The sequence below is a fragment of the Tursiops truncatus genome, chromosome 16 (assembly GCF_011762595.2).
Source record: "Tursiops truncatus isolate mTurTru1 chromosome 16, mTurTru1.mat.Y, whole genome shotgun sequence".
In the NCBI taxonomy this organism is placed as follows: Eukaryota; Metazoa; Chordata; class Mammalia; order Artiodactyla; family Delphinidae; genus Tursiops; species Tursiops truncatus.
The window spans coordinates 42,522,641-42,538,338 of NC_047049.1; the positions used below are offsets into that span (position 1 = coordinate 42,522,641).

General features: G+C 36.6%; 1 long non-coding RNA gene and 1 pseudogene across 1 annotated transcript in view; both read left to right on the forward strand.

Annotated features, from left to right (window-relative positions):
- The window catches only part of LOC109550123 (uncharacterized), a 592,312-nt gene that overhangs the window by 181,563 nt on the left and 395,051 nt on the right, over window positions 1–15,698 (forward strand). The gene's annotated exons all lie outside the window — the stretch shown is intronic.
- On the forward strand, window positions 3,751–3,874 carry LOC117308592 (U2 spliceosomal RNA; annotated as a pseudogene).

Below are 15,698 nucleotides of genomic sequence, written 5' to 3' on the forward strand. Positions count from 1 at the left end.
AAGAATAAGGGAGGTATACTTCAAGTAATTATTTATTAAAATATGCTTGATATATGATAGCAAATATATTGATTATAATATCAATATGCTTATGCTTTTGATATTACATATCAAAATATGCTTGATATATAATATCAACTATTTGAACAAATTTATCAGGCAGATTCGGAGTATACGTTCCCTATATTCCCCATAGAGCGTCTGAACGGTTTTTAGCACATATCTTCATCTGATCCATTTAGTTTATGACAGCACTTTTTAACAATTAAAATATGCTCACTGGTTTACCGAAACATCATAGGGAAGCCCTGCTAGTGAGTCAAACCAAATATTTTGTTATAGACATAGCTATATATTGACTATATATATGTTTATGAATGCATATATGTATGTACTTCATAGATCTGTTATAGTATATGTAAGTGACATTTTTAAAACTTTTCAGTTTTCCATGGATTTTAGTTAGTTGACCTCTCTTCACCTTGGAGATATTCAAGTTAACAATTGTTATTAATTGTTGTAATTGTTCAGTTAATAACTAGTTATGACTTCTTCAGCCATTACATTAGCCATGAAGTAGAGATGCAAGTGAGCCGGGGGTGGGGAGTGGGAAAAGCAGAAGTCAGTACTTTACAAGGAATGTGGGTACCAGTCGTACATGTCCATAAACACCAGAAAGTACCACAGCATCACATTTGCAGTTATGAGTATCCACATTTCCAATGCCTTCTTCCACTTTTATAGTTCAACGCTGTTCTCGCTACGCTCTATGTGATGCTACTTCAAAATTTCTAACATAGGCCATGCTAAAATTGAAATAAAATCTCAAATCAAGTGTTATTCAAACTTTTTTTAAATTTTCAGATATGACAAAGGCCACTGCTCTTGTTTAGACAGATAGTTTTGATTTCATGTTAATCACCTTGCAAACTTTAATTTTGAGAAAATTTCATGTGCTTATGGAATCATTCTATCTGTTGTTCTTTGATTGCTAACATCAATATTTATTTTATCCAGTAGTCTGTTAACTTTCCAAGCTATTTTTAGTCTCTACTATTCTAGATTTACTTGCAATCTTCTCAGTAACTGAGGAAAATGTTTCTATCATATCATGTGCAGGCTCAATTATTTTGCATAAGGTCACTTCTATTCCCCTCTCATTTACTTTTCTCCCCTCCCCCTTTTTCATATTCCTCTGTACACATTTTTGTTTTTTTGGTAACAATTTTGTATCAAATTTTTTCCCATTTTTGTTCTTTATTTCCTATTTTTTAAATTTACTGAGATATAATTGACATATTGTGTAAGTTTAAGATGTCGAGGGTATTGATTTGATCCATTTATATATTGCAATATGATTACCACCATAGCATTAGTTAACACCTGAATCATGTCACATAATTATCATTTCTTTTTTGTGTGAGAACATTTAAGGTCTACTCTATTAGCCACTTTCAAATATATAACACAATATTGTTAACTATAATCACTATGTCATGTTTTAGATTTGGAAACTCTATTCCTCTTCTAGCAAAGTAAAAGCTTTGTAGATGCAGACAGTAAAATGGTGGTTACCAGGGGCTGGGGGGTAGGAGAATTGGGTGATATTGGTCAAAGGGTAAAAACTTTGTGCTTTTTGATTGGATAATTCAATAAATTTGTGTTTAGAGTGATTATTGCTATGTAAGGACTTATTAATGCCATTGTATTAATTGCTTTCTGGTTCTTTTATAATTCCATTGCTGTTTTTCCCTCTCTTTATGCCTTTCTTTGTGAATTGATTATTTTTTTGTGGGGGTATGCTCTGATTTCCTTCTCTTTATCTTTTGCGAATCTAATATAGGTTTTTGCTCTGTGGTCACCATGTGAGGCTGACATCTTACAGATTTAAAAAGTCTATTTTATGGTGATAGCAACTTAACTTTGATTAAATACAAAAAAATCTACCCTTTTACTCCTTCCCATTTACTTTTTTAATGTCACAATTTATCTCTTTTTATATTGTATGTTTTCTAGACTATATATTATCAAATTATAGTTATTTTTAATGCTATTTTCCTTTAACCTTTATACTATAGTTCAGTGGTAACTTGCCATCATATTACAGAATGAGATTTCTGAATTTGACTATACATTTAACTTTCCCAGTGTGTTCTATATTTTTGTATATTTTCACTTAACTAATTAGCTTCTTTTCATTTCACTTGAAGAAATCCTTTCATCATTTTTTATAAGGCAGACCCAGTGGAGACAAACTCCCTCAGCTTTTGTGTTTCAGGGAAAGTCTTTATTTTTCCTTCATACCTGAAGGATAATTTTGCCATGCAGAGTATTCTTGGTTGGCGATTTTTTTCTTTCAGAACTTTGAATATATAATCCCACTCTCTACTGGCCTGTAAGTGTCTGCTGAGAAACTTGCTGATAGCTTAATGAAGATTCTTTTGTAGGTTACAGTCTTTTCTCCTTGCTGCTTTTAGGATTCTTTGTCTTTGATTTTTGACAATTTCATTATAGTGTGTCTTGCAGAAGATCTTTTTGTAATGAAATAATGGGGTAATTTGTTAGCTTCATGAACTAGAAGTCCAGTCTCCCCCCCAAGGTTGGGAAATTCTCAGTCATTATTTCTTTAAATAATCTTTCTGCCTCCTTCTCTCCTCCTTATGGAGCTCCAATGATCCTGATTTTGGCTCTTTCAATGGTATTCCATAGCTCATGTAGATTTTGGTCTTTTTCATTTGGTCTTTGGTCTTTTTGATTCTTTTTTGGTCTTTTTCATTCTTTTTTCTTTGTTTTCCTCTTACTGGGTTATTTCAAAGTTTGTATCCTCTAATTCACTGACTGTTTCTTCTCCTTGATCTATTCTAATGTTGATGTTCTCTATTGCATTTTTCATTTCATTCACTGCATTTTCAATTTTAGAATTTCTGTTGTTGTTTTTTTAACGATTCCTAGCTCTTTGTTGAATTTCTCATTTTATTTGTGTTTTGTTTTCCTGATTTCATTGAATTGTCTTACAGTGTTTTTTTGTAGCTCATTGAGTTTCCTCAAAATAGCTATTTTGAATTCTCTATCAGGTAAACTGCAGGTCTCTGTGTACTTTAGGTTTGGTTACAGGATGATTATTGTGATCTTTTGTTGATATCATGTTTTCTTGATTCCTCACTTTTTTTTTGGAGTTTGCATTGTTGTTTTTGAAGTAGCAGTCGCCTCTCCAATCTTTATTAGCTGCCTTCACATGAGGGATACTTTTTTTATATACATCTTTATTGGAGTATAATTGCTTCACAATGCTATGTTAGTTTCTGTTGTACAACAAAGTGAATCAGCCATATGCATACATATATCCCCATATCCCCTCCCTCTCGAGCCTCCCTCCCACCCTCCCTAGCCCACCCCTGTAGGTCATCACAAAGCACTGAGCTGATCTCCCTGTGCTATGCTGCTGCTTCCCACTAGCTATCTATTTTACATGTGGTAGTGTATATATGTCAATGCTTCTCTCACTTTGCCCCAGCTTCCCCTTCCCACCCCATGTCCTCAAGTCCATCTCTACATCTGCATCTTAATTCCTGCCCTGCCACTAGGTTCATCAGTCCCTTTTTTTTAGATCCCACATATATGTGTTAGCATATGGTATTTGTTTCTCTTTCTGACTTACTTCACTCTGTATGACAGACTCTAGGTCCATCCACCTCACTACAAATAACTCAATTTCGTTCCTTTTTATGGCTGAGTAATATTCCATTGTATATCACTTCTCAGCCTTTTGGCTAAGATCAAGTGTAGTATCTGTTCTTATCAGTGAGGGATAGTTTTCACTGGTCTTGTTGCAATATTCTGAGACTTTCTCTGACCTTGTATGGATATACCTACTCCACACTTCTTGCTCCCTCTTGTGGCAGAATTCTTGTATGTCTTCTCTCAATCTTAAAATGCACCAGGCTGGCAGCTGCTAACCTCTCTTTTGTTTTCCCAAAGGTGGTGGTACTACAGCTCAAGATTGTGGTTTCTCCCTTGCCCACAGATACTGGCCTGTTTTCTGCACATGCTCCCTCTCTATCCAAGCTCACTCTTGCCACCGCCCACAGAACATGTACTAGGAGCCAGCTGCAGAGTTGGGGGTGGTATGAGTTTGGAATTCAGGTCATTGTGGGTGTTCAAAGGCTACTTGGGGGATCTTGGGGTGAGATTTTCCCTGCAGCTCATGGGTGGGCTCACTGCTGGAGTCCAGGATACAGTCAGCTGAAACTGTGTCCCGTTAATGCCCTTGGATATTCCTATCTACCTCTTTCCTTAACTTCCCCTCCACTCCCCAATCTTGGAGTTCTTGATTAATACTCTGGCTGCTGTGAGTGAGAAATGGGTTTCTGTAACAGCTTCTTTCACTGCTTGGGAAGCCAGATGCTCACTCACTGCTCTCCCTTTCCCCTGCAGAAGAGATGTTTTTTTGCTCCAAAGGAGTCCTGAAACTTCTTCTCTGGAAGCCTGGACTTCTACAAAGGCTCTCTCCTCTGTGTGTGTCCACATAAGTCAGTGTTTTTCAGGTGCTCCCATTCTGTGGCTGAGCAGGGCTGGAGCCAGTGCTCATGCCCATGCTGGTTCCACAGCTTGTACTAAAGTCTGTCTTCCTATTACCTGATGCATATGGGGGCAGAACCTCTCTGGGGTCCCTTGGTGTATGTTGCTGGATTCCACAACTCCCACAGAGACACTTTAGTTCATGGATGAATGCCAAATTTTAGTTGTGAAGGAGGGTCAAAACCAAGGTCATCTTATGCTGCCATGAAGCTGTTATCATTCTTTTATCAAAGCTTTTATTTAAGAAGGAAGAGAAAATGTCATTTTTGAATAGTTTTGAGTGGGATTCTGAAAATAACTTATCTAAGAAGGCTTCCATTTTTAGAAAGATAAAAACAATGGATAGTGGAGAAGACAATGAAGTAGCAGCAAGTGTCCCTGGTACCTTAAACACAAACACTATATCAAAGTCAATAGAGAATTAAACTTTTATGCACATCTGTACATTGTAAAACTTACATATTTTTGCTCTTTTAGATGTTTTAGCTTCTAATTGTCCTTTATTCAGGAAAATTTATTTGACTTTTTTCTTTTTTTTTTTTTGTTTGGCTCTGTTGGGTCTTTGTTGCTGCACGCAGGTTTTCTCTAGTTGCCACGAGCGGGGGCTACTCTTTGTTGCGGTGCATGGGCTTCTCATTGCAGTGGCTTCTCTTGTTGTGGAACATGGGCTGTAAGTGCGCGGGCTTCAGTAGTTGTGGCACACAGGCTTCAGTAGTTGTGGCTTGCAGGCTCTAGAGCGCAGGCTCAGCAGTTGTGGCACACAGGCTTAGTTGTTCCGCAGCATGTGGGATCTTCACAGACCAGGGCTCGAATTCATGTCCCCTATATTGGCAGGCAGACTCTTAACCAATGTGCCACCAGGGAAGTCCCTAACTTATTTTTTAAAATAAGTTTATATATTTTATATATACTTCCATTTTCTCGTACTATCTTAAATATGTACTGATGTATGCATATTATCTGTGTATGTGTCCTTTTCACAAATGAACTGAACTTGCCAATGGTTTTTATCATTTGCCTATCATGGAGGCAAATATATATTTTAAAAATTTCAGCTCTTATTATTACCTCCACTCTCCAGTTTCCCAGTGATCTTCCAGTATCTGTCTTAGCTGCCCACCACAAATACCCTTCTTAGAAAATGACAACAACCCCTTGTATAGAATTTATTTTATGCTAAACACTATTCTAAGTGCCTGAGTATCATATGAAACTGATGTTGTTATTGCCCCCATTTTACAGATGGCACAATGAAACAAAGAGAAATTAAATAACTCACCCACAGTCATACAACTTATGGTGGCAGAACCAATATCCAAATCAAGGCAGCCTGTCTCCAGAGCCCATTTTTTTTAACTTCTATAAACCCCTGAAACTTGGCCATTCATTTCAGTTATTAACCCAGCAGTTATCAGTTTAGTTCATAATATTTATTTCCATTAAAATTGTATTTCTTTCCAATCCACAGTCTATTCACTCTGAAAAGTTTTTCTTCAGTTAGATAAATGCATGGAGTACAAACTTTAATATTATGAGTTTTTTTCTGATATTAATATGTCTTCTTTCCTTGCAAATGAAAAATTTATCACATTATAAATCACCTGAAAATTTCTTTAAAGAGATACCATCCTTAGATGCAACTCATATAATGCAAATACATCATATTTAGTACTTTGTGTGGTTGTAGCTTTCCTGATATTTGTCTTTGTGATTAAGTAGATAATCAAAAAATTTTTCTAAAAAAAGTACTAAAAATCTTATAATGTTCCTGACAAGAAAATGATTAAGAAATTAAGATCACAGAGAAACATGGCACATGAATTTAATCCATATTAATGTTATATATTAGCTTTGATTTATTTTCCTGATGCAAACTCTGAGATATTTAGAATATTTTTCTTTCTGTGAAGTCTCAACAATATATCCCTTTAAAAGAATCCCTTAGGAAGTCACTTCTTGTATAGTTTGTGCCTTAGGGCACAGCAATTTCTTAACAAGTGTTAAAGAGCAAAAGATAACCCTTTTCTCCATTACCACCAAACACTCCCTTTTTTACTTACTATGCCATATTCACTTGAGTCCCCATAAAACCAACAGCAGAAAAAATTTTGTCCATAGTTCTTGTATTGTATTTTAAGCTTTTAGTCCTTTTTGCTTCCTTCACTGTCCTGCCCTTGACCCACCTCAGTAAGGTTTTTAAGAAACTTTTAATGTTAATAACTGTTAACTGTTGTTTAAGGGTTTCATAGTTCCCATATTATTTTATGAACACTACTAAGTCTGGAAAGTACATAAAGACTATTAGCAGAACACATTCACTTATGGCACCTTTATTGCCAATAGTTGACTTCCTCAGTCACTGTTGTTATAGACAGGCAGATCCTTTTGAATTGACAGGCAAACGTCCATTGAACATCTTTTATATGAACAAATTATGAAAGTGGGCTTAGGCAAGTAAACATATAACAAGAAAATATCAGAACATGCTCTATCGTTTACTTGGTATATGCTTTTAAGAAAGTTTCATGACTTCTTTAAAAATTAATTTATTTATTTATGGCTGCGTTGGGTCTTTGTTGCTGCACACGGGTTTTCTCTAGTTGCAGCGAGCAGGGGCTACTCCTCATTGTATTGCGCGGGCTTCTCGTCGCGGTGGCTTCTCTTGTTGCAGAGCTCGGGCTCTAGGCGTGTGAGCTTCAGTAGTTGTGGCGCACAGGCTTAGTTGCTCTGCAGCTTGTGGGATCTTCACAGACCAGGGCTTGAACCCGTGTCCCCTGCATTGGCAGATGGATTCTTAACCACTGCGCTACCAGGGAAGTCCAGTTTCATGACTTTATAAACTCTTCTTTTATACAAGATTATATAATACCTGGCTCATAGACTGTGAGTATATTTTACCTCACTTTCTTTCCTCTAGCAGGCACCCAGTAAAAGTTTATGAAATTAATAAATATAAATAGTTAGCATAATTACTGAGAAATCTGTCATCCAGATTCTCTCTGTCACATTTTCCAAAGCAAAGATTTAGGGTAACATCAAGGAGAGAACTGTATTTGTGAACACTTAGGGAGACTTGTCTTATAAATGAGTGAAACTATCTTCAAAGAGCCATTTTTACATCTTTCCTATATACTTCTCTATTCCTCTGCCTTTTCTTTTTACTTGGTTTTTCCTTTCTCTCACTATAAGAGTTCATATAGTGGTTTTACTGCAGTAATGATTGTGGGAATGAGTGGAAAACTTTTCTTAATGTCTGGTCTTAATTGTGAAGGAATCTGATATCCAAAAGAATTATTTGCAAATATATCCAGACTTTACAAGTATTTTACTCTTAAGTAGAAACTATTTCTAGAAAGTAAAGGTCTCAAACCCTCCAAATTATCTCAGATAGTGGGCACAGTTATCATGGATGTATTAAACCTAGGATGACATTTGAAACTGTTTTCCACTCTGAAAAACAGTGGCTTTGCTTTATATCTTTGATAAAATAAATATCTTCAAGGTACAATGAGGTTTGGAGCAAAACAAATCCCAAACGCGGGTCATGTTGAAGATCCTTTCTTGAAAACTCTAAAATTTGTGTTGAAAATTAAAACAATAAATCATAGTATGACAGGAAAAATGTGAAACAGGCAGTTTTAGCTCTGGAAATGACTTGAGCACTTGGAACTGTTTGTTCTAAATCTAAATCTAAATCTTTGTTCTAAATTGAGAAATTTAACAAAACAATACTGGAGGTAAACTATCAGAGACAAAAATCTGAAAATATTTCTATTTTAATCCCATGGTTGATTAGTTTTGTTTTTGTTTTTGTTTTCTCTCCAGTGCCACAGTCCTAGCCTAATTAAATGCACATGTAATTCTAATTTTAATTGTATCAAAAATAGAAATCAAAAACAAGTCAGAAAACCCTCTAAACTAAATAACTCCAAAATGATGTTTCAGGAAACTACTCTTTTCATCTTTGCATGATTTCTTCTGAAACCTTTTTAGTTCATATGCAAAAATCATCAGTTAAGTCTGTGACAGCTTTTTGAGTAAGAGCAAACTTTGCCTTGACTCCTAGGCAAGTTCAGAATTGATCCCTTAATCTCTCCCTCCCCCTGCTCTGTCTTTCCTTCCATCTCTCTCTCCGTCTCCCTCCCCCTTCCCTTCTTCAGAGGCAGCATAAAATTTTGGATGACCATTGGATTTTTCAGAGGAAATAGACACAATTTCAAGTCCAGGTTCTACTATTTTCCACCTGTGAAAACTTAAGCACCTTATTTATCCTATTCAAACCTCAATGGTCTTACCTATAAAATGGAGCTAATAAAACACAGAATGATTAATATGATGAAATTAGAAAATAAAGTACTTGACATATAAAAAGCATTCAATAAATGTAAGACATTATTTTAAAATACTATTTCTCTTTTGCTTTCTATGATCTTCCCTTCCTTCTTTTGTCCTGACTTAAATATAGCATGCTAGGCACTTGCTAAGTTCTGTGGTATCATAGTGAAAGAAACCTCATTTTTCCATTCCAGGAGCTCACAGTCTATTAGAGAAGATAATACCAAAACATGGGGAGAGGGGTAAATGAGGCCAAAAGTGGCCAGTTCTTTAAAAGAGTTTTAGACAAATATTTGTTTGAGACAAAGGACTATGCTGGCTATATACAGTTTAGGACAAAGGTATGCTGCTGCTAAAGAATGACTATTTCTATATCTGTTCTCTTCCCTAATACCAGTAATAGCTAACATTTTGGGGGTACTTGCTCTATATTTTACTTTTGTGGAGCTGCTTCATGTGCAAACTGATTAGTCAAAGTTCTTCCTTGGAATTTCTTGAGTCTCAAGATGCTCTTTACATAACTCCTCCACCTTGTGATAAAATATTTCAGTTTCTTGGACATTCTGGATAAATTGGATAAGCAGTTGTTAATTCCAGTTGAGTCCAATTCAAAATGTTGATCTCTTGCATTGCAGAACTGCAGGAAAATATAATGGTCCCAAAAGCAACTTTCAATCACAGTGGAGTAGGAGTCAGTGGATAAATGTCCCAGCCTCTAAATCCTGGATGGGTGCTGGGAACACTTTTAGATGTTCTAAGCTTCACAGAGGGTCCTGAGAAGGACTAAGATTAGAAAGGTAACCACTCATTAACACATGCTGTTGGCCCTTTTCCCTTCTTTGTATCACTTTCTCTTATCCATCACTTGTGCTTCCTTGATCAACTCCCAAATAAAATACTTGCACCCAAGTCCTTTTCTTTGCTTCTGATGATGGGAAAATTCAATGTCAGATATGTTCCAACAGTATCTGATAATAGAAGTCGTTGAGTAAATGTACTGTCATCATCATCATTATCACTAATAAATTAATTAATCATTATCATTAATCATAATTAATCACCATCATTATCATTAATAAATTAATGATAAAGCTTGAAGTTCAGCCAGTACAACACAACAGTTATTAAATAATTTGATATCACTCCTCATAATTGTTAATTATTTAGTACTTAATATGTAACAAGTACAGTTCCTAAAGACCTTAAGGTTTTAACTTATTTAATCCTCGCTACTGTGACAAGAAGCAATTTTCATGCCACATTTTACAGATAAGAAAACTGAGGCATGTAGCTTTAATTAACTTGATTGTAGCCACAGAGCTAGTCAGAGGTTAGTAGAATTAGGTTTCAAAACCAGACAGCCTGTCTCTGGAGCCATCACACTTAACCACTGCAGATAAACTGACTTAGTCATAGTCATCATCATGAAGACCAAAATTAGAGGGTTTTTTTGGTTGGTTTGTTTTTAGTACTTTGCCTTTATTTGGAAGAGTATAGCCTTCAACTTAGGAGAAGATTATCCAAGTCATTTTAGCCAGTCTTTTGCGTAAAGGTTTTGATATGCATTCTGGTCGATTCTTTTCCTGAATCTTAACTACAGGGCTATGATTCTGCTGTATCATGGCACCATTTGATATCAGGAAGGGATTCAGTAGAATATTAGAAAGATTTTTTTAACTGAAACTGACATGATCACTGGAGCAAATCGCGAAAACAGCTTTGCTATCTCCAGACTTAGTAACTTTAAAACTTGAACACACAATATTTGTTTTCATTATTTAGAATGCCTTCTTTTTGGCCAGTTTTTACTTATCTTTAATTATAATAGGGGTTATCTTCTCTAGAAATCTGTCCTTTGCCTCTGCAATTGAGATTATTTGCTTTCCTCTCAGTTTCCATGGTATATTATTTTTACCTCTTTTCTGACTTATGGAATTATGGTGTGTGTGTGTGCGCGCACGCACGTGTGTTTTACCTACTTCATGAGTGCCTTAAGGCAGGGATTGAACTTGTTCAGAATTGGATCCCCAATCACTGGCAAAATTAAATGACAAACTTTTTTTTTTTTTTTTACGGTACGCAGGCCTCTCACTGTTGTGGCCTCTCCCGTTGCGGAGCACAGGCTCTGGACGCGCAGGCTCAGCGGCCATGCCTCGCGGGCCCAGAGGCTCCGCGGCATGTGGGATCTTCGTGGACAGGGGCATGAACCCGTGTCCCCTGTATTGGCAGGGGGACTCTCAACCACTGCGCCACCAGGGAAGCCCATCCGGAAGACATTCTAAATGAAGAAATATGTGTGTGTGTGTATGTGTGTGAGGGGTAAAAGAGCAACACATTAAATATGGTATGGGTTATTCATTAGACAAGGTGATTTTTCCAGGGTTCTGAATCTTTCACTCAAAGTAAAAAATCAAATGAATAAATTGCCTAATGTTGTACAATGTATGGGTAGGTTCTAAAACACGCTGGTCCTGCTCTGTGGGAAAAGTCATGATTACGTACCTAAATTGTATTAGCCCAGGGTGCCATAACAAAATACCATAGACTGAGTGGCTTAAATGACAGACTTTTTTTTTTCCTTAACTGTTCTGGAGGTTGAAGTCTAAGATCAGAGTGCCAACAAGGGTAGGTTCTGGTAAAGGCTCTCTTCCTGGTTTGCAGAAGGCCGCTTCTCACTGGGTCCTCACATGGAGGAAAAAAAACAAACTCCCTAGTTTCTCTTACAAAGCCACTAATCCCATCATAGGCCAGACTCTCATGATGTCATCAAAACCTAATTACCTCCCAAAGGCCCCGTCTCCAAATGGCATCACATTGAAGGTTAAGGCTTCAACATATGAATTTGGGGTGGACAATTCAGTTCATAGCATAAGATAACCAAAGGTGAAAATTGGCCTTGACACTGGGAAAAGTATGATTGGTTCTCATCTTTGTCCCATGTAGGAGGACATCTCACTTTCCATCCATTTGTCCAATTATTAATCATTTCTTGAAACTTATATGAGAACCCAGCTTCTAATTTAATCCTCTTTTAATTACCACATTCTACAACATATTTCTCCCATCTATGAGGCTTTTTGTTTTAGTTAAAATCAATCTCACACATAACTGGCCTCTAACTGGCTCATTAACAGGGTTATAAATGAATTTACACTTAAAGGAATAATTACAGATGCACTTTATATAGTATAATTATTTTCTTGTTAATATTATATAAATAACACATGTGCAGAATGTAAAGTAAATCTGCTGCAACAGTGTGTTCTTCTTCATATTGCCAGCACTTAGACTGGGGATTATTTATACTGGAATCTCTGTTAAAGTGATAGCATAGTAAAATATCTATTAATTATAGACTGTCTATTAACGGGTTGGATAGAATAATTGATAGATGTAATTTATTGTTCATTTTGTGGTAATTGACTGCTCTCCAAACAAGTGTCCTATTGTTTTTGAAAATAGTTTAAGTCACAATTTATTTACTTGATATTATTATAGAATCTCTGACTCCCTAGAAACCTGGATCCCTGATTTTAGAGTTTACCTCTTTACTCAAAAGAAAATATAGGGCTTCCCTGGTGGCGCAGTGGTTGAGAGTCCGCCTGCCGATGCAGGGGATGCGGGTTCGTGCCCCGGTCCGGGAAGATCCCACATGCCGCGGAGTGGCTGGGTCTGTGAGCCATGGCCATTGAGCCTGCGTGTCCGGAGCCTGTGCTCCACAACGGGAGAGGCCACAACAGTGAGAGGCCCGCGTACCGCAAAAAAAAAAAAGAAAAGAAAAGAAAAATATTCAGAAGAAAATGTAGCAACTCTACACAAATATTAATTTTTCTTAGAATGAGGAAAAAGAAATAAGAAAAAAAATTGGATAATGCTAACCTTGGAAAAAGAGGAAGAAAAAGGTACTGTTGAGAAAGAAATTTTGGCCTTTGATAAAAGAATACAAAATAGACTAATTTAAGGTAATTATTTGGTTGAGAGAGTGGAGGGAAATAAAAGGATCAACTTAATTGGGGCTGTTTGTGGGACAAGATGGCACCAGTTTGTTGGTTGGCTTTGGGTGAACTAACTTTCTAATATTTTACCTTTAATTGGTCTATCAAAAGTTAACCAAATGTACAACATTTCTATGACTCTGTACAGGACCCAGTGTAGTTGCTAGGAAGTTTACTGCCAATCCTAGCGACAACAATCATATTCCAAGGAGAGTGACTATACTGTCTTTTTCTTTTATATAAGAGGACTCAATAAGAAAGTGTTGATTAATGAATACCTGTAGATATATCTGCTCCTCTGGATCTCTGTGATCTTCCTTGAGGTTAATAGAGCAATAGGTGCATGTTGAACAACAGAGGAAATCCCTTTGCTCCCTTGCTGCCATTCATAGAGACAAGCATATAAAGTCAATCCACAGAGATGTGGGGGAAAGGTAGGGCCCACCTTACGCTAGAACTTGTACACTAGATTTTGTGTTTTACACTAGACACAAAAGGGAAATAACCTAATTTGTTTGGGGATCATGAGATCCCCCAAATAAAACATAAGGTATAACATATACAGAATAATAGATAATCCTCACTGTGGCCTAGACAACACCACGTGACCTGTCTCTGCCCCAGTCTCATCTCCTGCTCTCCCCATTTCTCTCTGCTTCAGTTCCTGGTGGTTTGTCAGTTTTTGTTAGTTATAGTTCCCATGGGGTTTGGCTGTACTGTGACTCCTATCTTTTGGTGTCTAAAATAGTCACATAAGTGAAAAAGCCTGAGTGACTATCTGTTCCTTACAACTAAAAGAGAGAACTAAAATGGCCTCAAACACTCTCTACTAGATTAATTATTGCAGTTAAAAAATAGAAGCTTTTGTGCTTGTGTTCTTTACCATAAGCTTCTGGAAAATAGTGTTTATTTCTTATTTACTTTTTATCACTATAGTAACTACCAATGTTTCATGTATATTAAATGCTGAATAAGTGAACGATGGCAGGAAACTAAGCAGCTTATCAAGTCAGCAGGTATCTTCTTCTGCCCTTTCCCCACCAAAATTTCAAGAGATCACAAAAGTCACTAGAAATTTTTCTGGTCGCAGGATTTAACTTCTGGCCATATTTCTCTTGGGGCCTCTCTTTTAACAATGAATTTGTCCTAAATCTCTGTGGTGCATCATTTGTTGACCTTTTATTAAATGTTGTCTGAGGTTCACTGGGAAGTTAGAAAGATTTGGAAAAGCTCCTTTTTATACCATGGACAAAACAGAGGCCCTCTTGAAGACTTCGACCTCTATAAACAGGCGAGTAGAGTCTGGGATCATACCATTCAATGTAGGTTCAGAAAAGAGAACTGCAGTGGACACTCAGACAAAAAAGAAATCGTAAACAGAACCCTGAAGGTGAAGTTCAGAAACTGCTTAGAGAGTGTATCAGAGACCATGTAGAGTTCTAAATGGAAACCTAGAATAGTGAAGTGAGAAACTAGCAGTTTTAGGTGTTGTAACTGTCACTAAATGTATCAGTGAACCAAAATCCCCTGGGAACTATTTTCAGATTCAAATGTCTGGTTATCCCTACTAAGGGCAGATCAGAACCTGCCTGCTAACTGTAACAACTAGGATAATCAGGTTCTGTTTCTATTTCCTGCTTATTCACATATGGGCCATATCTATTTTCTTGCATGCTCAGTGTATTTTATGTTGAACATTATGGAGGATACATTGTAGAAGTTCTAGTTAATCTTTCTCTGAATGGTGTTGACTTTTATCCTTGGAGGCAATGAAATTAATTAATTAACTTATTAAATACTGGAGGCTTAGATTTATACATTGTTAGGATAGACCTATTTCAATTTAGTTTTTCCCTTAGTTCAAGGCTTATACATACATAATGTGCATCTCTTCTGGACTTGCGGTGGAAAACCTGAAGTGTTTACTGTGTCCCTATTAATTGCACTTAAATTCCATACTCCTATCTCCATTAAAATAGCATGGAAATGAGACATCCTTTTAGGTCATTCAATCTTCCGACACCATTATCCATTAAAGAAAGGCAAATAAAAACTACATTGAGATACAACTTCATATACATTAGGATGGAAACATTAATTAATTAAAATATTTTAAATTGGAAAATAACAAGTGTTTGTGAGGATGTGCAGAAACTGGTACCTTTATACATTGCTAATGGTAAAATTATTGAACTACTATGGAAAATATGTTCAAGGTTCCTGTCTTAGTCCATTTGGGCTGCTATAACAAAACTACCATAGACTGGGTGGCTTATAAACAACATTTATTTCTTACAGTTCATGAGGCTGAGAAGTCCAAGATCAAAGCATTGGCAGATTCGGTGTCTGGTGAGAGCCAGATCTCACGTGGCAGAAGAGCTAAGAGAGCTCTCTCAGTCCTCCTTTATAAGAGCACTAATTCCATTTTTCAGGGCTCAGTCCTTATAACCTAACCACCTCCCAATGGATCTAATTTCTAATACCTGGTGGGTAGGTTTCAACATATGAATTTTGGGGGGGGACACAAACATGCATACCATAACAGTTCCTCACAAATTAAACATAGATGGCATATGGCTCATCAATTCAACTCCTACATATATACTATAAAGAAAAACAGACACTCAAACAAATTCTTGTACACAAATGTTCATAGCAGCATTATTCACCATAACCAAAAGGTGGAAACAACCCAAACGTCCATTATCAGACCAATGGATAAATAAACTGTGGTATATAAATAAAGTGGAATATTACACAGCCATAAAAAGAGATTAAGTGCTATTGCAT